General features: G+C 39.2%; 1 long non-coding RNA gene across 1 annotated transcript in view; it reads left to right on the forward strand.

Annotated features, from left to right (window-relative positions):
* Nucleotides 1–16,257, forward strand: part of LOC124379595 — a 62,368-nt gene extending 46,111 nt beyond the window's left edge. Inside the window, exon 2 of the long non-coding RNA XR_006924460.1 lies at nucleotides 16,065–16,257. This is a non-coding gene — a long non-coding RNA (uncharacterized LOC124379595). The remainder of the gene's footprint in view (nucleotides 1–16,064) is intronic.
* The last annotated feature ends 9,168 nt before the right edge of the window (nucleotides 16,258–25,425 follow it).

Below are 25,425 nucleotides of genomic sequence, written 5' to 3' on the forward strand. Positions count from 1 at the left end.
ATATATATATATATATATATATATATATATATATATATTATGATTTCTTCTACATTGGATTTGACAAGCCCTGAGCATAGCCTTTTTGTCCTTGATCTCCTTTGCAATTTACTTGCTCATGTCTCTCAATGCTTCAGTGCCTGATGACTGATTATCTGGCTGACAGTTTTTATTCAGTCAATCACTAGTCTTGGGACCGCATTAAATTCTAACACATAGTCAGCAGGTTGACCCAATGAGTAGTTCAGGGATACAATGATGGCAGGTTGTATTGTAGAATTAACAAGCATCATCTTGGTTATTTAAAAGAAATCGAAAAAGGCATGACTCACATCAGAAATGACAAATTTAATGTGTATCATCCCTGGTAATAAGAGGGATTATACACATCATTGCACCTCAAATCACCACCTCACCATCCAACCGTGATCTACACACTGCCCATAATTGGTGAAATTTTTGATAATGCTGCCCCTAGTGACTGCTTTCTTTGTGTAATACCTGAACTTTTCTGCCAAGATCCGACCATATTTGGGGCTGTAATCCATCCAAGTGATTCGGACTACTGTTTAATAATCAGTGCATAACTTGGAGATTATTTAACGATCAAGAACAACAAATGGATAGTATTTTGTAAGTATAATGCATTTACCAATGCATTTTGGATTCGAAGGCCGTGAGTTCAAATCCCACCCACACCAAGCTGAGCATAACCCTTGACGATTTGATGTATGAACAAGATAAATGTAAGTCGCTCTAGATAGTGGCATCTGCCAATAGTACTTAACAACCTGAAATTGATCTTAGTTAATTCTTAGTCAGATTTTTTTTTAACTGTACAATCATGTGCTTTTACAGAGGATTATATGTGAAGCTAATTTAAAGAAAATCACAAACACAGAAAATGCCACCTGATTAAGTGTTCAACCACCCATGATCTTGATCATACAGGCAAAAGACTTAACATATACCGGTAACCACCTCCCAAATTCTAGATCTACAATGAAACATCATTGAAAAATGTAAATAGAAGACCAAAAAGATCCAAGAGACGTAATAGATACGCTAACAGAGTGGGGAATAGGGTATAAAATGAAACGTATCTAAGAGATTTGACATGTCAAGTAGAGACCCGCACTTCGGGGCCCCAAGTACCGTGGGGCGCGCAGCAAACGTGCCGCGAGGCGCAAGATTTGATGGGTGAATGCGGGTGCGGGAAAAATTTGAGAGTGTGTCAAGAAGCGTGATTCAAGTCCAAGATTGAGATACTGCACATAGACAAGCTTCAAAGTCACATGTGTGACAGAAACCTAACACAGGCCATACGTCAATTCACACTAGACCTACAGTGTAATATGGTGGCAGCACAATGCACTAGAGACATGTTCTGGTCCTCAGAACCTGTCATATTTAAAGGGAGAATAGACGGAGCAAACTATAAGCCAGCATTACACTTTGGTTTGCTAAAAAAAGAAAAACAAGAAACATCGCCTTGAGCAGGGCAGCAGACTTGAAAACAAGGCCAAAGCAATACAATAGAATTTCAAACAAAAAGTTTCCAGAGTGGCCAAGTCAAAGTCCAGATGTGAATCCCAAAGAATTTTTTAGTTTTGAATTTTTATTTGCTGACAAATAATGAACTGAATGGCTTTCAGAGCATGTTGGATTGCAGTACAAAACACCAGCCGAAACAATCAGGGTCAAATAGTAGCATTTGTACTCCAGATGAGTCTGATTACTTTTATAAGGGGTTGATTACTTTTGCAAGGCGCTGCAATGTTTTCAGCCGTATCCGCCTCTCATCCTGTCTCATCGCCTGAGGTAAAAGAAACTCATCGCAGGAGCCTCATCGCAAGTCTTGTTGTTTTATAAGGTGATAGAAACTGTTGAGCAACTTGGACATTTTGGCAAATGGTATTGGATTACAAAATGTACTGATCAGGCAATTTAAGGATGGCTTTTTACGTGTCATTACAGCACAGTGATTATTTCTTCGCATATCACTGGAAGCTGGGGTCAGAGCGTAGGGTCCAACATGTTGCAGCACCTCTAGAATGCAGAGGGGTTAAGGGCTTTGCTTAATGGTCCATGATTGGCAGCTTGGCAATTCCAGGGCATGATCCCCCAACCTTCCGATCAGTAACACTTAAACATTGAGCAGAACACTTTTGCAGTGGGGTGAAGAATATACACACCTATCTAACCAGGATATCCATTTGGGGGAGCCTAAAGAAACAGGTGATGATCAAAGCCTGGAGGAAGAAGGAGATATAGAATATGGGCTGATTCAATTTGTATGATATCTACAAAGAAGATACCGATAAAAAAAAAAAAAAAAAAAAACAAGACTGAAACTGTCGAAGAAAACCATGGTCCATGAGTCTGACCCACTCAATATGTGTGAACTTGAAAAACTATTTTTAGACAGGCTTCAAAGTAACAGAAACTCAACGACAGGCCATGTTTCAATTCACGCAATTCCTAGAGTGAAATATACCGGCAGCAGCACTATGCTCTAGGGACACATTTCCCGCTCAAAACCTGTCAGCTTCAAAGAAAACGCAAACAAACTAATTTAAGAAGTAACACAAAACGAGTGAACACAGTCGGGTAACTAACCAATCACAGAATGGTACAGTATTACAAGAGAACCTGCTTCAGTTTGCTAAAAAAAAAAAAAAAAAGCAGAATAGCAGTTTTTAAAGACAAAGGTATAAAATAGTGGTTGAAAACAAAAACAAAAAAGGTGGCTAGGTCAAAGTCCAAATCTGAATCCTACTGGCGCTGCCTAAAATTAGTCAACTAGCAATATATAAACAACCAGATCGGATTGGAGCAAATATGCTTGAATAATCAGTCCCAAACAGTGGGCAAAGCTGATATGACACCCAAACAGCCTTAAAACACTTGTTTTATCAAATATTAAGTACTTACTTTAGTACTACACTGAAGGGGTGGAATACAGTGAAATATGGTGGTGGCAGCATCATGCTCTGGGACGTACTTCCTTGTCAGAAACTGTCAGATTTAAAGGGAACAGAGGTAAACTAATCAGGGATATTAAACAAGCAGTCAGTCAGTTATCAAACCAGTGGCAGGATGGTGAGGGACGAGGGAAACGGGTCTGGTTGTGAATTCCCATTTAATCCTAACACTAAACACATTCCACATGTTTTATTCACCAATTATACATTAGAGAGTAAAACGGAAGGTATTTTACTAGTCACAACTATATAAAAATTCTTTCTTCGCATACTCCAGCTTGTTAGCGAGTTGGGGTCTGAGGAGAGTCATGATGCAGTGGTCCTGGAGCAGAGAGGGTTAAGAGATTTGGCCCAACACAAGCAGCTTTCAAATCAGTAACCCAGAGCCATAGCCACTGCAGTACCACCTCCTTTTCCTTCTCACTAAATCGCACCAATGCAAACAAATAGAAACGCACAAAATATTTCAAACTGATTTTAAAATATGAGCCGCTGAACCCACAATTATCAGGATTCATTCCTCCGTCGACTGGCGTCCATTTCAATAATCGTGCAAAAGAATCTCAGGAGTAAACAACGAGTTAGGGGACACTTTCATCAAACTCTTTTCCTCATGCCAGTGTGCCAGATTTACCCCTTGAAAAGTGTCAACCCATTTTTTTTTCTTCAAGCTTCATGGATTTTTAGTCACCACCTTGACAACAGCCAGGTCAAGCTATATACTGATGTTCTCGCACCATTAATACTGTACACACTCGTTCTACACGTACACAGGGGAAGGCATTAGACTACCGTTAATTGGATGCACAGCTCTGTTTTGTTTCATGGTCTGTACTAAAAATATATAAAAAAGCACAAAACAAAGGACAAAACACAATTACAGGAGGAAAGTGTGTTTCCTGGGAAACAGTTAAATTTTTCCCCTAAGAAATTTTTTTTTTTTACTTCCTGCTTTTGATCAGTCTGTTTGTGGGTGTCGGTCTGTTATTTAACTTGCATGTTATTTTATTTATTGATTCTTTTTATTTTTTAATTGATGAAATCCCTGTCAATCAAGTGTCCTATTGCAGACCCTCTCCTGAAAAAAATAAAACATATAATTCAGTAGAGAAAAAAAATAAATAAAGTGCAGCAAAATCATCTGCTTTTGAATAATTGATGACCGAATGGCTTCCCAAACCTTTACCTTGGCTCTTTCCTGATAATTAATTTAAAGTTAAGTTACATCAAGATTTTAGAAAAGCAAATGAGGGAAAGAGAGAGCAGTAACATTGTAAGATTGGTACACATTTTTTTAACATCCTGGTCAACGTTTAGGTCCCATTTGCTGTAATAATATCTTTCACTCTTCTGGGAACATGTTCCACTAGATTTTGGAGTGTGCTTGAGGACATTTTTGCTCATTCAGCAAAAAAGGCTTTAGTTAAGTCCAGTACTGATGTAGATGAGGTGAGGAGGCCTGAAGCGATCAGTGTTTCAATTTATCCTGTTGGTGTTCAGCAGGGTTGAGGCCAGAACTCTATGGCAGGCCACTCAAGATGTACCCCATGGAGCTCTCTTTGTGCACAGGGACATTGTCATGCTGGATTAGGTTTCAGTCTCCTAGTCCAAGTAAAAGGAAAAGTTCATGCATCCAAAGAAATCCCATACAATTGTGTGCCTCTGACAGTGTGAGGAAGAAGCACATATGGCTGGAAATGTCAGGTGTCCCAATACTTTTGTTGATCCATATCACGTGTATGTGTTGTTATTGAAACTTTGATTTCGTTTGACATTTACATTGAAGTGAGTCTTATGCACATTCTGTAATGCCGTTCCAAACATCTAGGGGTTTAGTGGTCTGTGCAAAGCTCGACAGAGTATAGTAAATATTATGTTTGAAACTCTGGTAATATTTCCTGTTGAACTCTTTAAATGTCAGTAAGAAACAAATAGTCAAGTCGAACTACTCAACTAATTCATTCCAGTGATATCCAGGATATTAAAGTTATTTTAAAACGGAACGAACGCTTGCAGTGATTCATCTGCAATAAAAAAAAAACGGGTCAAAGGATTAACCCGAAATTGTTCTCTGCCACACATCTAACCTTTTACAAAAGAGAGAGGGACGTGGGCATGGTTTTAACGTGAAGGAAGACTAAACGTACAGTAATTGAACACACTGCGTGGAAAATAGAGCACCTGGGACCTTTTTTTTTTTTTTTATAGCAATCAACCATCAATCAAGCAAATGTGCAAACATTATCTCCTTATGCATCATTCATATGATACTGTTCCATCACTTCCTAGCAAAGATCATTCGTTTTATATATATGCGTTATAACGACAGCAATGGTTTCAGACACCCTAAGATTCGTACGTGATTTTTATAGTAACTTCCACATATCCTTTTTTCTTAAATGATGTTGCAATAGCGTGTGCTTTCGGAGATTTGGCATCATCCACAAGGGGGCGTTAGTAAAATGAAGCACTGATGTAGGTGAAGTAAGGTTGACCGCCTGGGGTGCGGTCAACGGTCCAACGGATCACGTTCAATAAGGTTGAGATTAGAGCTCTATAGCAGGTTACTCAAGATCTTCCACTCCAATCCATGTAATCTATATGTTCATGAAGCTGGCTGATTGTACAGGGAACAGGTTTGGGTGTCCAAGTTCAAGTGAAGGGATTATTTAATGCTACCATTTGGTGGTCTAGTGGTTAGGATGCGGCGCTCTCACCGCTGCGGCCCGGGTTTATTACCCGGTCAGGGAACCAACCCCAGCCATTAGGGTTGCATAAACCTTAGTGCCGGTCCCAAGCCCGGATAAATGGGGAGGGTTGCGTTAGGGAGGGCATCCAGCGTAAAAACATGTGCCAAATCAAACTTGCGGATGATCCGCTGTGGCGACCCCTAATGGGAGAAGCCGAAAGAAAGTTTTTTTCTAAAGACAGTCCATGACCTACACAATTGTTTGGAGAAGAACCACAAAATGTCGACTGTTCCTATACCTTTGACCATGTGGTTACATTTTATTTGTATAAATGTATTTTATAATACAGAGCAATTTGAATGGACCTTCCTAAGAACCACTGTAGTCAACAAATTTAGGGTTGATATTTTTGAATGTTGCACCACACACTGTATGTACAGCAACCATCCCATAAACTGTTGGTATACTCGAATAAAAACCCAAGTGGAAATGCAGGATTGTTGGTGCTCAAAAAACCAGTGGGATTCGACCCTGAGCCATTCTCTCTTTTCATGAGGAGGGAGGATATTGCGTTAGGGTCTGGCAGGTCAGGCATTTCCCACCTAGATCTTCAACAGCGTCTTATCCGAATTCGGTCCACACCGTCATTATGACGACATGGCTTTAGAAACCATCCATGTTTAGAGAATCCCAGTGAGATTGAAGGGCATTGTGAAACCAAGAAACGCAATGAACACGATTCAACAAGTCTCCTTTCACTGCAGCCACAGCCCGCAAACATCATCTCTAGCTCTAAATGTTTTGTGCAGTTTTGCCGTGCATTATGGTTTTCCTAGGGATTTTAAATTAGGTTTTTTTTGTCCAAATCCAGGAAAGTAAACACTAAAGTAAATATGGGTCATTAAAAAAAGAACCATTGACTATTGGGAAGAATTTGATATGTTTATGGGTAAAAATATATTAAAACATAAGCTAGTGATTCTGATTTTAGGCCAGCAGAGAAAGACTTGTTGGCCCTGGAGGTTCACCACTGGTGTTTGGAAATGGGGAGTAGTATAGTAGGGGTTGTGTGGTGATAGAGGATTCCCATTGCGATTTATTTATAGCTTTGTGCATTTTCTGAAACCCTTGCTAGTCAGAAACCTCCTTAAAGCCATTTTGGGGTATAAAGATGATCATGTAAACATTCCACTTTTTCACCGTTTATTACATTGACATGTGCCTTCTGCTTCTTCTTCATGATCATTACTGCTGCATCTCATGAGAAATGTTGTGTAAATTAATGGGACTAAAAAGATATTGGCACAAATATCAGTTCACATCTTGGGGTGTGCAATCACCCCGACGTGATGGTCAATGATCAGCTTGTCTGAAAAGAAATACGGTATTTGGTCCAGTTTTCGTACCACTGATAATCACGTACGTCAATTAAAAAAAAAAATTAAAAAAGGTTATAAATACATTGTACAATCATTCAATTTGGTTCAGACAGAATTTCTGTCTGGTTGCCAAATCCTCCCTCAACCCTGCCTCTAATGATGACAAGAACTCCAGCTGTATGTTCCCTCGCCAATAACAGGTTCCTGCAAATCATACCGTGATTCTAACAGGCTCGATATGTGCAAAAGTATTTGAACACCTGACCTTTAAAGGCATATGTGGATCTTCTCCAAACTGTTACCACAAATTTAAAGCCCCACAATTGTGTCTTTGTGGAATGTGGAAATTTTCAATTCAATTGAACTAGGATAGACATACAACTGTATATGATCAAAGAAATTAATTTCCATGTGATGGCATTTCTGTAAGTGGGTTCTTGTGTCATCGCTTCAATATGCTTTTAAAGCTCGATCGCAAACTCCTTTACACTTTACAATGCGAAAGCCTTCTATTTGCTGCTTTCCTTCAGGCCAAAGTCTAACTCCAGCTCTATCATGAAGGGTGATGCTTCTGGCTGTGTTGTTGCCCCAAACACCCCAAACAATGAATAATTGCATGTGTTGTGTGCATGCAAAAAGGGCAAAAATGGATTGTACTCGCCCCAGCGCGTCAGTAAAAACACGATACAGGATTCAGAACACTCTACTTTACTGGGTATAGAATTGATTGTATATAAGGTGATTCTTGCTGTCTTCTGCTTGCTGCTGTTCAGTAGGTTGCGTGATGCAGAATGCATGCAGCGGCTCCGTGTTCTGGCCTTTTATACTCTTGGTGGAGGACGGTGTACTGTGATGTCACGGGTAGCTTGTCATTGCTTGGTAAACTGTATATCTAGTGGTGAAGCATGGAATTACAACTAAATAGGAATCCTTTCTAACACCTTACTATTCTACAATTTAAATCTGTAAGGAGTGCATTTAATTTTTACACTATTTTCTCACTAAATGTATCAATATTTTTTTCCCATCAATTGTCTTCCAGGGTCAAATCCGTAGGTTTACCTTTTTAATTCGAAAATTTGCATCATTAATCGACATTTCGGACACTTTGAGTGAGCTGAGTGGTAAGGATCCCTCACCCGAGTTGGGTTGTTCTGCATTTCAGGAAGGAGAAGAGCAACCGAAAGTGAGAGAAAGGGAGAGATGCTGAAAGCCTTCTTTTTTTAAAATATTAAACCAAAAAGGGGAGGAACATAAGGAGTTTTTCTGGAGTTGTCGAAGCCTGCCTACTTTCTCCTCATTCCCCCCAGAGCCGAAGAATTTTACACTTCAGTTAACCTCTTGCATCTTTTCTTGAGTGTTTTATTTCTGGCAATTACATTTGTGCATTGAATTTTCATGAAACTGTTCAAGTTTGGCTTTGGATCTGGTTCACTGATAGTGTCGGTGTTGTTTGAGTCTCAGAATTGACCCACACTTCAGCTACTCATGTCTATAGCCTATGCCTAATTTATTAAAGCTGGAACAAACCATTTTCCTTATTTATTTTTTTACTCTATACATTCACACCTACGTACCTAAAATTGCTGTGTTGTGCTCTAAAGAACCCCCATATCACAGGTGCGAATTAAAAGTGGTTTCTTAATATGATTCCACTTTTTGAAAATGCTAATGTAATTGCACACCACTCAGCTGAACTGATGACGCCTCCTCAGATTAGCAATCACCAAGGAAGTAAAGTCCCTGTGGTTTTTCTGATACTTGGAAATACACCAACTTACATATTTAACATGTATAAAAATGTTCTAATACAACTTTTCTCCAGCGTGTCTATGGGACATTGTAACATACACTAGCAGACACTATTGTCATTTGCTTTCGCCACAAAATTGGATTTGACGCTTCCTGTTTCTGGAAAAAAAGAGGGAATCATTTCACATTATTTCCACTGGTATCTGAGCTGAGCATATGTCTGTCTTGGGTCTCTTTTTTATCCAGAACTACTAAGTTCCCAATTATGGGCCGAAAAACAATGAGAGCGACGTGGTAAAAACAGAAGCCTAGAGAAAGTGCCGCTAATGCTAATCACTAAGCATACACACTTTCCAAATTGGACGGTGGACAACTTGGATCTCACCAACTCGTACTGGACACCACCTTGAGGTTAATCTTAGACCACCAACTGCCTTTCTAACCTGACTCAATCATGAAAGTTTCTTCTCGGCCAGTAGTGGCTCAGTGGTTATGGCTCTAGGTTACTGCCACTGCCAAACTGCCACTGTTGAGCTCTTGAGCAAAGCCCTTAACCCTCTCTGCTCCTGTTGCTCTGTATCATGGCTCCCTAACAAGAATTTGTTATATTTAGCATACAGAATGCATTTAATATCCAACATTCCCAATATATTTTCTATATATTCTTTTTATACATTTTACATACACAGTATTGAGATATACAGTAGTCAAATGCTTACATATTTAGCTTGCGCAGACCGATCTATCATCATATGACATTTACGCAAATGACTTACCTTCAGACGGCAAGACTACAGAAAGATGCGCTCGGGTTAAGTGAAGATTTCAGACGTGGTTGCCTGCACAGCCCACACAGGTACAAATTTAGCTCTGCAGTTTGCCATTATTGCAAAAAAAATCAAATAAAAAAGTGAGGACGTACAGCATGTTTGTGTTTAATGCAGACTAATCAGGGTGACTGAAGACTAATCAAGACCTCAGAAGCCGCTTCCTAATCCAGACTGCTATTCCAGATCACATGAGGTATTTCGGAGTACTTATTAGTAAAAGGTTCCCCTTGTTCAAGACCGGTTTGATGCTTTACTGCCAGTCATTAAACTAATGAGCCACTAGGCCACTATTTGTACCTGTTTTATTGGATCATTGGATGCTGCAGGATGGTGGGGCAGTCCCATTTAAAAAAGATATTTATTTATAGTATAGTCCAGTATATACCACTGAATTCTGTATATATTCTTTGTCAAATATGTTCCTGAGGTATTCTTCCATGCAACAGCCATTTGTTGGCCATGATAAAAAGTCCCCTAAACTATTATGTCATGGGATACAAGCTATAGGTCATCAAAGGCAAAGCCATGGTTACCTACAAACCAGACCGCAATTGGATTACTAGACACATTGACAAAGTGGTTACATGTCAAATAGGCCCACCCCAAACTTCAAAGAATTTTAAACTTAATTAGGTGTATACCAGCTAAGGGGGTACGCCAAAAACCAAGAGCTTAACTGTTAAAGGCTTTGGGTTACTGATCAGAAGTTTGGGCTTTCAAGCTGCTAACACTAAGCTGCTACCTTCAAGCCAGGCCCTTAAACTTCAAGACCAAGGTATCATGGTTGATCTTTTGCTCTGACCCAGCTAGCAAGTTTGTATATGTGAAGAAAAGAATTTCATTGTGCAGAAATGTATCTGTGACACAGATACCCTACTTGTGCCCTACTGGTCAAACATGGGGTCTGAATCAAGATGATGAAATGTAGTTAGACTAAACAGCAAAGAATTTCCGCTCCACTGGATGACATTGCCTTGGCATTTTGTGCTGTTGGCACTCTACAACAAGTGTATAGCTTAGATTTGAATAGCGCTGAAAAGTGTTATTATATATTCGAAGAATTATAAATTGGGGGAAATATTGCCATGGCCAATGCATTAATTATTTCACACCAGTTTTTGGGTTTTTAGTCATGCAGAAACATCTGGGATCCTGTTTAGTGAGATTGATACCGATTGACGGATGTCTATGGACATAGATGGTTGTTATGGATGGATTAATGAAAAACAGATGGATTACTGGCTATAGATTGATGAACGGGGTCTTTCGGTGCCGCATTATGGCTCTGTGGCAATAAGGCAATGACCAATACTGCTTCTAGCTTAAAAATTCAAACAAAAACACATCTCCCATCAATTTCCAATTGTCACAATTTGAGCTTTCAATCCATGAAAAACCTCCGGCATGGCAGATTACACCAAAAAGCACACAAAATGGCCCCAATTTAGCAGAGGGGTCTCCTGGTACAAGACTAGATAGATTATTTTTCTGCCTGTGATAAAACTCATGATGTGCAGCTAGTACACCATTTGTACCTGCAACAGGCATCATTGGATAATTGGATGTTGCACAGTAGTAAGGCAAGTAATTTTCACCAGCTTTTGACAAACTGAACAACCATTTAAACTCCAGCACTGTGCCTGGGATCATTAAAAGCATTTGTTCTTCGCATCGTTTGCCTTCAGCTTTGCCTGCTTATCATTATCCTTCCAGCCCTGTCTAGTATATAGTTTTTATGATCACCTGACTCTTAGCTTGTCTATTCTTTTAAGTATTGCTTAACCTTTTGCGTGTTTGTTTACTTGATTGTTGAAAACAGATAATACTGACACTACTGAATCTGAGAAAACCAACAATCTTTACCTTTTTTTTTTTTTTTTTTAACAAACTTTGTTTAAACATGTTTCAAGCAGGTTGTATTTAAAAAGTAAGGAGGGGCTCATTGAATTGGGTAGTTAAATAGGTATGGATGGACATGGATGGATAGATATGAATAGATGTACTGTAGATGTATTAATGGATGTTTATATAACTTCCCAATTCTATCACCCTCTATAGACACACCCATGCCAAGAGACATATTCAGACAAGGATCGATAAGCACTTTAACACTTGATAATTATATATTTTAATCATTTGTGTCCTTTATTCCTTTATAACTGGACCCCTTGTTGACCATCCCAATCTGAAGTTAGTTCCTCCAAAAGCCTTCACCATTGTGGAAAGCCTTTCCACTTCAAACCTGGTTTTAAGAAGTCCTGCCACTCAGCTGATTTATCCCAAGTGTAGGGGTTGACAGGCTGAGGCTGTTTCAGAAGCCAACATATCCCTAGAATATTATTTTAATACTCATTTTTTTTCAACCCCATGAAGTCTAGTCTGCTAGTGAAATGCAGGTAATTCACTTTCTCTAAATTCCCCAGATTTTCATAAAAATGCCACTCACTCCATGAACGATTTGATCTCGCATGCCTTAACTGTGTTTGGGTATCCGTTATTTTTTTCCCCTCTGAGATTTGCGCTTGTCAGTCACAGGGTCCTTTCAGGGCATGTTCAATACACAAAAAAGCCCCCTCGCCGCTTCACTCCTGCCACTGCAAATGCACTGTGAACAAAGACTGAGATGGACAGGCATGATAATTCAAGCTGTGGACTCCGATTATCTTGGATCCATCCTTTCCATTATATCCTCAAGACCTTCTGTTCCCTGCTCTCTGTAGTCGTGTTATTCGTTACCACTAAAATTCACAAAGAAGAAAATACAACAGAGGATCCGACGTCATTGAAGTCCGAATGAGACGCCTGGTGATTTAAAGCCTGCCAACAAGTGAAGCTTGACTGCAGAGGTGGGAAGTAATGAAGTACAAATGCTTTGTTACTGTACTTACGTACATTTTTCTGGTGTCAGTACTTCACTATTTATTTTTTTAACTTTTTACTTTCACCCATTACATTTTTTTTTACACAAATATCTGTACTCTCTACTTCTTATATTTTCGATCCAGACACTTTTAATCTATTTGGTGACGTCATCAATGTCTAATCAATTTCCAGTCATTGCTTTTTCAATCTAGTCAAGTTTATTTCTATAGCGCTTTTTACAGTGGACATTGTCTCAAAGCAGCTTTACAGAGTTTAAGAATTAAGGTGAATGATGTGTATTTATCCCTGAGGAGCAACCTGGGGGCGACTGGAGCAATGAAAAAAAACTCCCTTAGATGTTATGAGGAAGAAACCTTGAGAGGAACCAGACTCAAAAGGGAAACCCATCCACATTTGGCTGATATCAAGAGAGTGATTATAAATCTTGTCAATGTAAGATTATTAGTAATGTTCTAGTAGTACAGTCAGTACAGTCGGTTGATGTTATGGAACCAGGAGCTACTGAGCAACTCATAAAATAGCTCATTTAAGATCATCATAGATCCAACACCAGCTTCTCCATGCCAGAGCCTTTAAACACTCAAAGAGGTCTAATGTCCAAACTCCACATAAAGTGTATTCCAAAAAGCGCTGGTACGTCTCTAGATGGTTCGGGATGTTCTTTAAAGGTCCATAATCTTCATGAGGTGGGACGCGACTGGAGCCGAAGCAAGTATGGGGTTAACGTAGATGAGACAGAGGGAGTCAGTGATGCAAACATGACCGAGAACAGAGACATTCCTGATCACCTAATCGTCATTATTATTTCTCTGACATGAGGTCCAGTTTCCAAAACAGGTATTAGTAATAACTACTTTTTGCTTAAGTACATGTCAGAACCCAAACATATTTACTTTTAACTTGAGTGAAAAAAGTGTAGTTAGAACTTCTTTTAAAACATCAGTATCTGTACTTCTACTTGAGTGAAGGATGTGTGTACTTTTGTCAAAGGAAAAAAAAAAATGAAAACACACGATATACGTTCTTTTAAAATGCGTTATTACACATCAGAATGATGATATTTATAATGAAACCTTTTTAAGATTGTGAGCCAAAATCAACTTGGCTCTAATTATCCCTGCATTTATAAGATCTACACAAAGACATTCACTCACAAACTCATCTGCTTTCTCTCTCAAAGATAATGAGCCATAAAAAAAAAACACACACTTTACAGCTTATCATTCTACTGAGAAACCGAGAAGCTCAAACTCTTCAAAGCATCAAAACTCCTTTCATAAATTTTGAAACATCTCCTGACAGAAAACTTCACCTAATGAATGCTTATGGGGTGTGTGTGTAGGAATGGCAAATATATTGGGGCACCTGACTTTTGCCATATGCCATATGAGGTGGTATCAAAAAGTTTAAAGACAAACTGGCACTACATTGACCATGTGCGTTATCACGTTTTTTTTCGATTTCATTGTCGATAGTAAGTAAGAATAAAGAGCATGCGTGAAATTCTGTGTGATATTGGACAAATCTGTCCCAGAGACGTTTGACATGACCTGCTATATGTGGTTCTTTTCCAAACTGTTACCACAAAGCTGGAGGCACTCAATTATGCAGGACATCTTAAGATGCGCTATAATTAAAGTTTGCATTCACCTGAACTTGGAAACCCAAAACCTGTTCCAACATGGTGATGCCCCTGTGCACAAAGTGAGCTCCTTGTAGATCTGGTTTACATGCTTTGGAGAGGAAGATCTCGAGTGGCCTGCTATAGAGCTCTGATCTCATCCCTACTGAACACCTTTGGGATGAATGTACCTGCCTTTCATAACACCCTTGTAGCTGAAGAACACAAATATCCATTAACACATTTAAAAATCTAGTGGAACATCTTCCCAGAAGAGTGGAGGAAAATATATGAGCAAATTGGGGCTAAATTTGGAATGCAATGCTCAAAAATTACATACCGTACTAATGACCAGGTGACCCAATACTTTTAGAATTATAGTGTATGTATATCCTTGTTTAAAAAATAGCAACATATGGCAGCATCCCTTATATGAAACACAAATAAAATAAAAAAAAAAAAAAAAAACTTTAAACATTGAAATGGCTCATGACAAGAAAGATTTAACAATAAATATATATCAGAAAAATCTACTTAAGTACAGTAACGAAGTATTACTTCCCACCTCTGGTTGACTCCATCCTCTTCCCGAAAATTAGGATCCAGGTCAAAGCTGGATCAAAGCAATTTTGACACCGTTGCGGAGATCCGGCATGAATCTCAGAAGGTGCTTCAAACACTTGGAAAAGAGGACTTTCAAGACACATTAAAGAAGTGGCAGGAAGGTGAAGGTGATCGTGAGGCGACGTAGATAAACAAAGTCTTGAAACCTTTTGATACCACCTCGTATATGGCTCTTCTCCAAACAGTTATGTGGGGTGACCCACCCAGTGGTCCAATTACTGAATCCACTGGCGTTGGTGATGGAATGCTGTGTGTTGGTCTTTCATGTGCTGCTGTAAAAGCTACTAAAACGAATTGCAATTTGTTACATGAATCCAATTTTTGAACTCAAATCTAAATAAGTAAAAAAGATTGATCTTAAATATGTCTAATTAAAGTTCATCACCTTATTGTTTGTATTTCGTCTTTAATTTGAATAGATTATTTGAAGCATTCCGTCCTTTCAATGAATCATTCGTTATGGACCCGGAGTCGATTAGAGCCCTGTGCCTGGACAACTACACCTGCTCACGTACACAAACTCGCCAGTCCGAATCTTAGTCGGAGGATATAAACGTAACCATGATAGTCTGAAATCAGAAGGTCCCAGACGTTGTGCTCTACGCTCCATCCTTTCATGAGTCTTCTGTATGTACTGTCCTATATGCCCGGTATGTAAAGTGGTTATAACAGGTAATGGGGAACAAATGTGGAATGGGATGTTCAAAAAGCACACACGGATCTTGTGGTCAAGTGTCTGCAGACTTTTTCCATATAGTGTATAAATTTTACCAGTAGAAAAAGAGCAATAACAAGGAACCTTTTTCTCGCTGGTCTGTTGCCATACAGAGATAAGGAATTCGAAAAGTGTCTGCTTGAAGATTTCCTGCGACGCTTCATTATCAATGCAATTCATTAACAATGTTTATTGTTAAAAGCGCTATAACCATGTAATTGGATTCAATTGGGTGCTACAGCAAAAATGCAGAAACTAATAGGCTCCCAAGTGATGGGATGGATTTAATCATGGAGGTACATGCTGTATGTCTCGGTGTTTATTCAACCAGAAGAAGCAGTGGCAGCAGTAGATGTCAGACCTAATAACAATTTTTAATCTTCTGACTGCTCTTGAATATGAGGCCACACTTTATAAATATGTTCTCCTTCACAGCAAAGAACACTGTGTTTCCAAAGAGCAGGAGATTCAGTGAATCACTTATTGTGAACCAGACTGAAAGAAAGTCAATGTATTAACATATCTTCCTCTTTTCTTTTCTTTTCTTTTTTTTTTTTTTTTTTTTTTTGCTTTTTAACACGAATAGAAGATTTACAAGTTGAGACGCGTCTCAAATCTCAGCACCGGAAGGACCTGATGCAACAGCCGCTTCAACAGATTTGACCGATTTGCATCATCCGAATTTCCTGAAGACATTCAGAAGAGGACAAGCAAGTGCTCAGTGATATTGCAAGACCAACGTATGAAGGGAAATGAATAAAATAATACTATTAATATTATTATATTGATCTTTTGATTGTCCTAATGCCCTCATGCCTTTACAATGGATTCAAGTCCATTGAAGCCCAATTCACATCTGTTTGTAAAATGCATTATTTCCATGTTCGCAGGGGGTCCTCCTCCCCCGCTTTCCTTTGCCAAGGCCCGACCCCGTTTCCAGCGCAAGCGGCACGAGCGAGAACATAGTAACTTATTAATCAGGAAGGCAGTGTGGGCGGTTTATCTGTAAGACACGCTCCATTTGAAGATGTTCCTCATGCATAACAATGACAGAGTGGTGAAGAAGATAGCAATTAGCGCGCCTTTGAAAAACAATATTCGTGGAGACAAAAAAGCACGGAAGAAAGCGTTCAGTAAAAGATTATTCCCAATGATAGTGATACAAAAAGTGGTGGAAAGGTTCAAAACAATACAGCACAAGTCAAATCGAGATAATTGTTTTGCTTGAGAGAAGAAAGTCATCAAGAGAATTGCGCCTATGAGCAAATAAGACTTCTGCAACAACAAAACTACTCAATGAACGACTTTTTTTTAATACAAATGAATTTTTTAATTGTCTACATCAGTGATCCCCAACCCCTGGGTACCCCAGTTAGTACCAGTTAGAATCTTGTAGTATTTATCCGCCACACTTTAAGGGCCGGTCCGTGAAAATATTGTCAATCATTAAACCGGTCCGTGGTGCAAAAATGCTTGGGGACCGCTGATCTACATAGTAACTAAGTAGAAACGAATAAGTTGCTCTTCATTAATACATTTATTACATGGGGGGAAAAAGGACACTTTTTCAGCCATATGTACTGTAGTTCTTACCACAAAGTTCCAGACACACACTTGTCTAGAAGTCTTTGACTGCAGTAGAATGAACTTGAATTTGAGGAGACCCAAACCTATTCTAGCATGACAATGCACCTGTGCACACAGCCAGCTCCATGAATATATGCTTTACATGGTTTGGGAGTGGAAGATCTTCTGCTATAGAGAGCTGAGCTCAACCCCTGTAAAACATGTTGAATTAAAAAGCTGACTGAATCCCAGGCATCAGTACCTGACATTACTAACATCCTTGTGGCTTGAACCTTCGCAAGCGCACCCCAAAATCTAGTGAAACTTTGTCCCAGAGGAGTGGAGGTTATTAGAACAGCGAGTAGGCACTAAATGTGGAATGAAAATGTTCAAAAAAGCGCAAACGAATCTTAAGTACAGTATGCAGTATAACCAGTAATAACGTCTAAATAATTACTCGCTAATAGAAGTTCATTATTAACAAACTTTTGCAGCAAAATGCATTAACCGTTAAACTATTACATGTACATTAGTCATACTTGTAACATTTGGAACAGCAGTCTAAAGGACATGGCCCTGTGTAACAATATTTGATATTTTATGGACTAGATGTTCTATACGGTTGCTGAATCCAAAGACAGCTCTATTAAGCCTATTCAAGCATAGAAAATGCTGCTGCTGCAAAAGGTGAAATACGAGTGACCCCCTGGAAACAGCCGGTGTCAGGACACCCAGCTCATGGCTACAGTTTCATGGTTTATAGAAGAAAGTTTATATATAAGAACATTATTTTAATGGGCACAGAGTTTTTCCATTGACTTCTAGTCAGTTATTGAAAGTCAACATTGCATTTTCAGTACAAAAGTATGGTTTCTTCATTTTATGCTTGTTTTACATGGTGAATTGTTGATGCATGTCTATCATTTTACCGTAATGGTTCAATCTGAATCAAGACTGTTCTAGGAACATTCAAGAAGTTAATTGAGAAACCAATAGCCGTTGGTTCTGGAGACACCTAAGAAGTATGAGTGGCATCCTGCATTGTTTAAACGTATCCTCAATCACTTTACTATAGTCATCCATAGTCGATCCTACATTTAACAATGGCTGATGCGAGTAGCATTCCATAAATCAGGAAACAGGGGCGATCTTCTGTCTTCACTCCCATTAGTCGTTCCATGTTTGAAAAACCTCTTCTCGAACTTTGTTAATTCACTGGACATCTAGGCTCCAATGGTCGCTGTATTTCAAGTCGGAAAGGAATCGCCTTATGTTCAATTAATGAAGTTAATAAGGGACGTTCGCCAACTCGATGCGCCAAAGCTACACGTGTACGATCGTTTTGAAGTCACCTACTGCAGGAACTCAGATTGACACGTAATGAAAACGTACCCCAATATCCAGGACCTCATCACTGCAGCTGGGTTAAGGCAATATCTCGATGCATGTGAAGCTGTAACAGTTGCTTACGACAGAAAAGTAGGAATAAATACCTTGACCCGAACGGAGAAGCGAAAATTTCCAGCATTAATAAGACTGCCTTTCCTGCATTGTATACATTCACTTCTTTTTTTTTTTTTGATGAACACAATCGCAGGAGTCTAAGAAGATCAAGGATAGAGATCTCAGCAGTCCATGCACTAAAGACAGCAATGGCCAATGGTGTCTTTAGAAAGAAAGAAAAACAAACAAAAAACCCCCGCAAAAACACAATATAGGCTTTACCAAGATAATAGGCACCAACTTGACGGCTGCTTTAAATACACACTGTCCTTGGAGGAACGGGAAAAATGTTTGAACTGAAGGAAACTGTGTTGGTGCTGCTGTTTCTATGAGAATAAGTTCTTATCGACTGGCTCCAGATTAGTTTTTGGCATATTGTACCCCGAATGCAGAACTTGACTCAATCCTACAGTACAACATTTGCTGAATGTTGTCTTTAACAGTGGGCCATTTCTCCAGCAGCCTTATCCTAAGGTTCCTGCTGACCAGCTGCTAAAAGATGACAATCCAAAGCTAGAGATACAGTACAGGATCCTGAGCAAACACTTCCATAGGCTTCACTCAGCTAATGTGACAGCTAGCTATAGAGTGGTTTCATTAAGTGAATGAGTTTAAGACATGTGTTAATAAAGAACTATAAATTCATGCATAGTTCCTGAATCTCTAAACAGTATTTTAAGAGTGACCAGTTAAAGTACTAGAAGTAAGAAAGCTAGTGGGGGGAAAATGTCTGCATATACTGTAGCTTCCATACTGCATAATGATCCATCACAATATAAAATATCTACAAAGATGAACAACGAATCCTCGAGCTGCTGTAGCGTAAGAGGAATAAAACACTTTGGTCAATCTAAAAGAAAAAAAAAAAGAACTTCAGGCCGCTTTGCTTCCCGTCTAGCATTACACCGCTCCACCATTTCCTTATTTCCCCAGAACAACATGACTGTACGCTATGTATTCCTTTGGTAGCACAAATTATGTCAAGCAACCGGTGGGTCATCTATCAGGTGAACGTTTTAAAAAAAAAAAACCACAATGAAAGGAGAACCCATCTGGAGAGACATAATGTACACACACTTAGAGGCAGAGTGCTGAGAATTGACTATTTTTTTTTTTTGTGGAAAGCAAAAGAAGAAGGAAAAAAGGAAAGGAAAGGGCAAGTAATATATTTTTTTCTATTTTGTGTGGAAGACACACAGGAAACATTCATCTTTGCTTCAAAACAGGACAAGCGCTCAAGCAAACTATTGAAGTTCATGTGTTTGTTCTATTCAACAGTGAGGTTAATCTCTGTCTGTCTGCAAGCCTGCATTCAATGCGAATAAAATACTGTTACAATCAGATACTCTAAGACTTTTACTCAAGTCATATAAAAATTTTATTGGAGTTGGACTTCTGATCAGAAGGACATTAATTCAAATCCCAGCACCACCTAACTGCCACTACTGGCCTCTTGACCAAGGCCTTTAACCCTCAACTGCTTATGGGTATAAATAAGAAAAGTCACTCTGGATTAGGGTGTCTGCCAAATACCATTTAAAGTGAATGTCCTGTAATTGAATTATTCCCTTATTGTGTTCACCTGTACTGCGTTTAGCTTCGATTACTTTGTCTACATTCACTGTATCAGCAGAAAGCCTTAACACCTATTGAGCAATGCGTAGTTCTGCACTTTTTTGTTTGCCTGTCCTTTGCCATTGAGTAATGCTTGACCAAATAAACAATGGTGCAAGTTTCACCTTGCATCACAGCCTTTAGCTGCATCTGAAAGCGCTCACTGTCTCCTTCATGGTGCACTATACAGTATATCAAATCAGATTCAGGTTTATTGGCCAAGTGTGTTGACACACACAAGGGAATGGGTTCCAGCTGTTGGTGACTCTCAAAAGTACAGACATAAACAACACTATACATTTAGCTTGGATGTAACGAGATAGAGCATGCGAGACAATATTGACGATATGAGTGTTAAATAGGACAATGTACTGAGTATATGACAGATCAGAAATGTACATTGTGTGAGAGGCATGGTAGTGCAAATAACAGTATTATGTGTCATGTAAGTGTCTATTTTAGAACATCTGTACAATATACAGCAGCTATAGTGTGTGTAACATATAAAGCAGGGCATATAATTAAGGTCAGTTGTTATTGAGGGTGATTGCCAGGAGAAAGAAACTGTTCCTGTGTCTGGCAGAGGACTTGAAGGAGGTTGTGTCCAGGGTGCGAAGCGTCCATTGTGATTTTTCTTGCCCGTTTTTTTCGGTTCTTGTACAGTACAAGTCTGAGAGAGTGGGCAGGGGAGCACCAATGATTGCTTCTGCTGTTTTAGCTGTATGCTGCAGTCTGTTCCTGTCCTGTTTTCTGCTGCTCCAAACCAGATGGTGATGGATGTGCACAGAACGGATTCAATGACTGCAGTGTAGAATGTAATATACACTGTGCAATGTACACTATATAATGTGCACCTTTGGTTAAAAAAAAAAAAATCTTACATATACCAAACTCAACTGCCATGTACTCTATAGGGCTCAGGAAATGAGCAAGAGAATTTTCGATACGGCATTTGATTCTTGTCATCAATGGTTGCTATGTCTAGATGTTTCCTTGCTTCATGTTCCAGGTTTTGGTTAGTCATGAATTCGTCACTTTGTTTATTAGTGATTTATTTTTTTGCGTGCTTACTATGACTTGGAAACTTGGATTGTGGGGTTTTTGGAGGTTTTTTTCTTTCTTTTCAGATTTGCTCAAAAGCTGGCACATTTGGGTCTTCACTTGTCCCAACTCACAAAATGCAAAAGCGAAAATCTTCTTAATCTATAAATGTGTGCACTCTCGTTTGTTTTCAAGCTTAACGAATCGTCCCACACTACTTTTTAATGTCGAAGGCATTCCAAAGACATGCCCTCAGAACAGGTCCAAGAATCCTCTGGAGATCCTGCTTGTAAACAGAAAGTAGCTTTGGAAACTTTTACACATAATAATCATTATCATTTTAACCAAGATTTAGGACCATTCCACAACCATGGACATTACTATGCATATGCCTTCTCAAACACCCGCTGTTTTTTGCTCATTTTTCTCATAATAACCACCGATCATCTGACAGGGCTTTCACAAAAGATTTTTTTACGGCTTTAAAGACTTGGATTCGTTCCAACACGAGAGAATTAGTGAGGTCAGGCACCGAAGTCGATTGAGAATTATGGACACGTGCCCAGTGTTCCAATTCATCCCAAAGGTGTTCGGTGGGGTTGAGGTCAGTGCTTGGGCCATTCAATTTCTTTCACATCGACCCTAACAGACCATGTCTGTACAAATTCGTAACTGTAATTGTGTGCTTAAAGCTTTGTGGCAACAGGCTATCTGTGGTGCACATGGTCAAGGGTGTGTATACTTTAAAACATAGCGAATGTAGCACTCATATTATGGTAACATGTTATGTTAAATGGTAATTCCATGATTGGGGTATGTAGGATTTTAAACATCCCATACCCCATTTAATCCCCATTTGCTGTTCTAATAACCTCCACTCTTCTAGAAAGATTTTCCACTAGATCTATTTGGCCTCTTGGTCGAGTTAAATATGCTCCTGGGGTTCCAGTGACCACTGTTCCTGCCCCTCACCCCTCCTCGGATCTGCCCACTTCGTCCCGGCATGCCTCTGGATGGCGTTCTCTTTGATTGGAGACCACTCTGTGCAGCTGGGGATGGTCCCTCATCAACGCCCTGGGGTTCCATGAAAATCCAGAGTAAGAACGGGAGCTTTGAGGATGGATTTGGACTGTGGTTAATGTCATCAGTCTGCTACACTGACTCATGACTATGGTTTGCTTCTGATCACCATCACTGTACATTGTCTATCTGTATTAAATGGACATTCGGTGCAACCCAGATGAGGATGGGTTTCCTCATGAGTCTGGTTCCTCTCAAGGTTTCTTCCTTATGCCGTCTCGAGGAGTTTTTCCTCGCCACAGTCGCCACCAGCTCATTCATCAGGGACAAACTTACACTTATAAGGAACATCTTATTCATTCTTTATCACCACATAATCTGTGTAAAGCTGCTTTAAGACAATGTTCATTGTTAACAATGAATTGAATTATTTTCATTAGATTTGAGGTGTTCTTGTGGAGATTGGTGACCATTCAGCCATACGGTTGTTTGTAAAGTCAGGTACTGATGTAGGGTGTTCCAATTTATTAAAAGGTGTTCAATAGGGCTGAGTTCAGAGCTTTATAGCAGGCCGCCCAAGATCCGCTCCAACCCATGTAAACCTTATCTTCATGGACCTGGCTTTGTGCACAAGGGCATTGTCCTGCTGGGAGAGGTTTGGGTCTCCTAGTTCATTTGAAAGCAACATTTCATTCTACAACATTAATTGTGTGCCTTGTGGCAACAGTTTATGGAAGAACCACATATGAGGGGAAAATACAGGAGTCTCGATATGTTTGTCCATATAATGAATAACCTCTTTTGCACCTGTGATGGCACTATAACTACACTTTTTTCATTTTGAAAAAAGCAGAAGAACGGATGCTACAGTGGCAAGTAACATTTTGTGTATTTGCCAAAAATGTTCATAATATAAAATTGAATACAATGTTAAATAATGATTAGCAAACTTGAATTAAATTAATTGAAACCGCAAAAACAAACGAATAAATAAATCAACCTATTCATTCGTTCTTTTTTTTTAGTAAGGACTAAATAAAAGGCTTAATGTACAATATAAAAAGTACACAAACATTATATCTCAATACCATGGATGTAGTATTAGCAAAACCGTGAGCGACCGCGGAATGTAAAATTATTTACGGAGCTGTTTATCTGCTGACACAAACAAAACACAGGGTTTTTTTTTTTTTTTTATTATTAGGTTGGTTCATTTTTTGCCATCACGTCCTGGGAGGAATGGTGCAACAGAGGCATTTGAAATCTGCTGGCACAGTGGTATTCTAACATTACTGCCCCATGGGACCTACTGTACTTCCTCATAAATAGGCTACTTCACCTATACTAACTACAACTGGCTAATCAATTGTGAACAAGTCGCTGTGCAAGAAGACTTAAAATCAGCCCTGTACATTTATTTAGCTCGTTTGATATTACACTTTGTTGCCATATGTACTGTGAATTAAATAAGCATATTTACATATATGAGAGAACATGTATACACAGTATAAAGAGCCGGCGATTGGATCTCAATCAGTTCCTCAGCTCCCGTGGTTGCATTGTAATGGGAGGAATCGTATCGCATCGTATCGCTTTATAGCTTTAATGCATCTTATAGTTGATGCAATTCGCAGCTACCTTAGTTAGGGAGATGCAGATTCCTAGTAGATACGAAATGGGGCACTAGCAAGGATTATGGCTCACTACATATTGGGACACATTTGCCACAATTCCCAGTCACATGGCTACATACAGTACTTGAGGTGGAAAACACTGGCATTTACCAACAACAGGCAGGATAGCAACTTTTTGGGGAAAAAAAAATCTACTTATAATATTAATAGTAGTATGTAAAATGGAATTTACTTACTGTGATTTTATTATTTAATGACTAAGAGGTTTTTGTAATCAAAATTCCATTTTCCAGAAAGAAATATAGTGAGCATCGGTGCTCCCTGGTGGACTGGAAGGATTTCGAGGATTTTGAGACTGACCTGAAAATGGACGACTTGATTGTGTGGCCACCAGAAAGATTGGACTGTGGAGCAGTGAAAAAGAGGTCATGTGATCTAATGAGCCTGAGGTTATCCTATATCAAAGTGATGAGCATGTCCGGGTAATCATGAAATGATGCACTAGTCATGTATAATGCTACTGTAAAAGCCTTATGGAGCCAGTATCATCCAGGGTTGCATCAGTGGGTCCGGTCTCGGCTCAGCAATATGATATGGCAATATAATGGAGCATGCCGAGTATATCGAATGACCAGGTTATCCCATCAATGGATTTTATTTCTTCCCTGACTGCACACATATATATCAGTAGAACTAGATTCACATGGTGAAGAACTGAGGTTTGTGGAACCATTTTCACAGATCTATGAAAGTCTTTGTGATGTGCCAGAGCAGACTTTACGGTGTGTAACTCCGACTTGACTCATCGTCAGTACAAGATAGTGGCCAAAAACGTTCGCAAATCCAGACAGGAATTAGTGTTTAGGTCATGTAACAATTCCACAATGAATTCAAACCATATTCAAAGCTTTTGGTCAGTGTATTTGCAGAAAGTTTGCACTGTGTATTCTTCGTCTGCTTTGATTGGCTCTACATTGAGGTAAAGGTACCTGTTGGCATCTGCCCTGCTTGACAGCTGCTTTACCCTTTCCATTCTTCGTGTTTTGCACTTACAATTACAAGGCCACAAAGCACATATCATTTAAAGCCATGAGATACCACAAATTGTCGTGACCACAAATTGCATAACTTGAGCCTAGCTGTTAACGCTGTAGAAATTATGCACTTAGTACATGGCCTCCAGTTAACTTTTTGGTCATTATTGGTTAAAAAAAAAAGTCTCTTTGCTTTAAGATATTGAATGCTAGTAATAGTATATCCAGCCATTATGGATGACAAAATTTCTGGCTTTTAGTTTTTTTCTTCCTTGTTTTACTTTTTCCCCCCACCAGATGTCACCACAGTGTTCATAAGTCCCTTTCTAGATCCTATTGTTCCCACCTGAGGCCTTGTCCACACTGATATTTTTGAAAACGCATATTTTTCTCTCCATTTTGGCCTTCCACACCACGATAGCATTTTAAGTCAACAAAAACACAGCTTTTTTTAAAAAAAAACTCTACAAAGTGGATACATTTGAAAAAGGTTTCCGCCTGCAGCGTGAAAATGGAGATTTTGGAAAACGATGAC

The sequence above is a fragment of the Silurus meridionalis genome, chromosome 26 (genome assembly GCF_014805685.1).
Source record: "Silurus meridionalis isolate SWU-2019-XX chromosome 26, ASM1480568v1, whole genome shotgun sequence".
In the NCBI taxonomy this organism is placed as follows: domain Eukaryota; kingdom Metazoa; phylum Chordata; class Actinopteri; order Siluriformes; family Siluridae; genus Silurus; species Silurus meridionalis.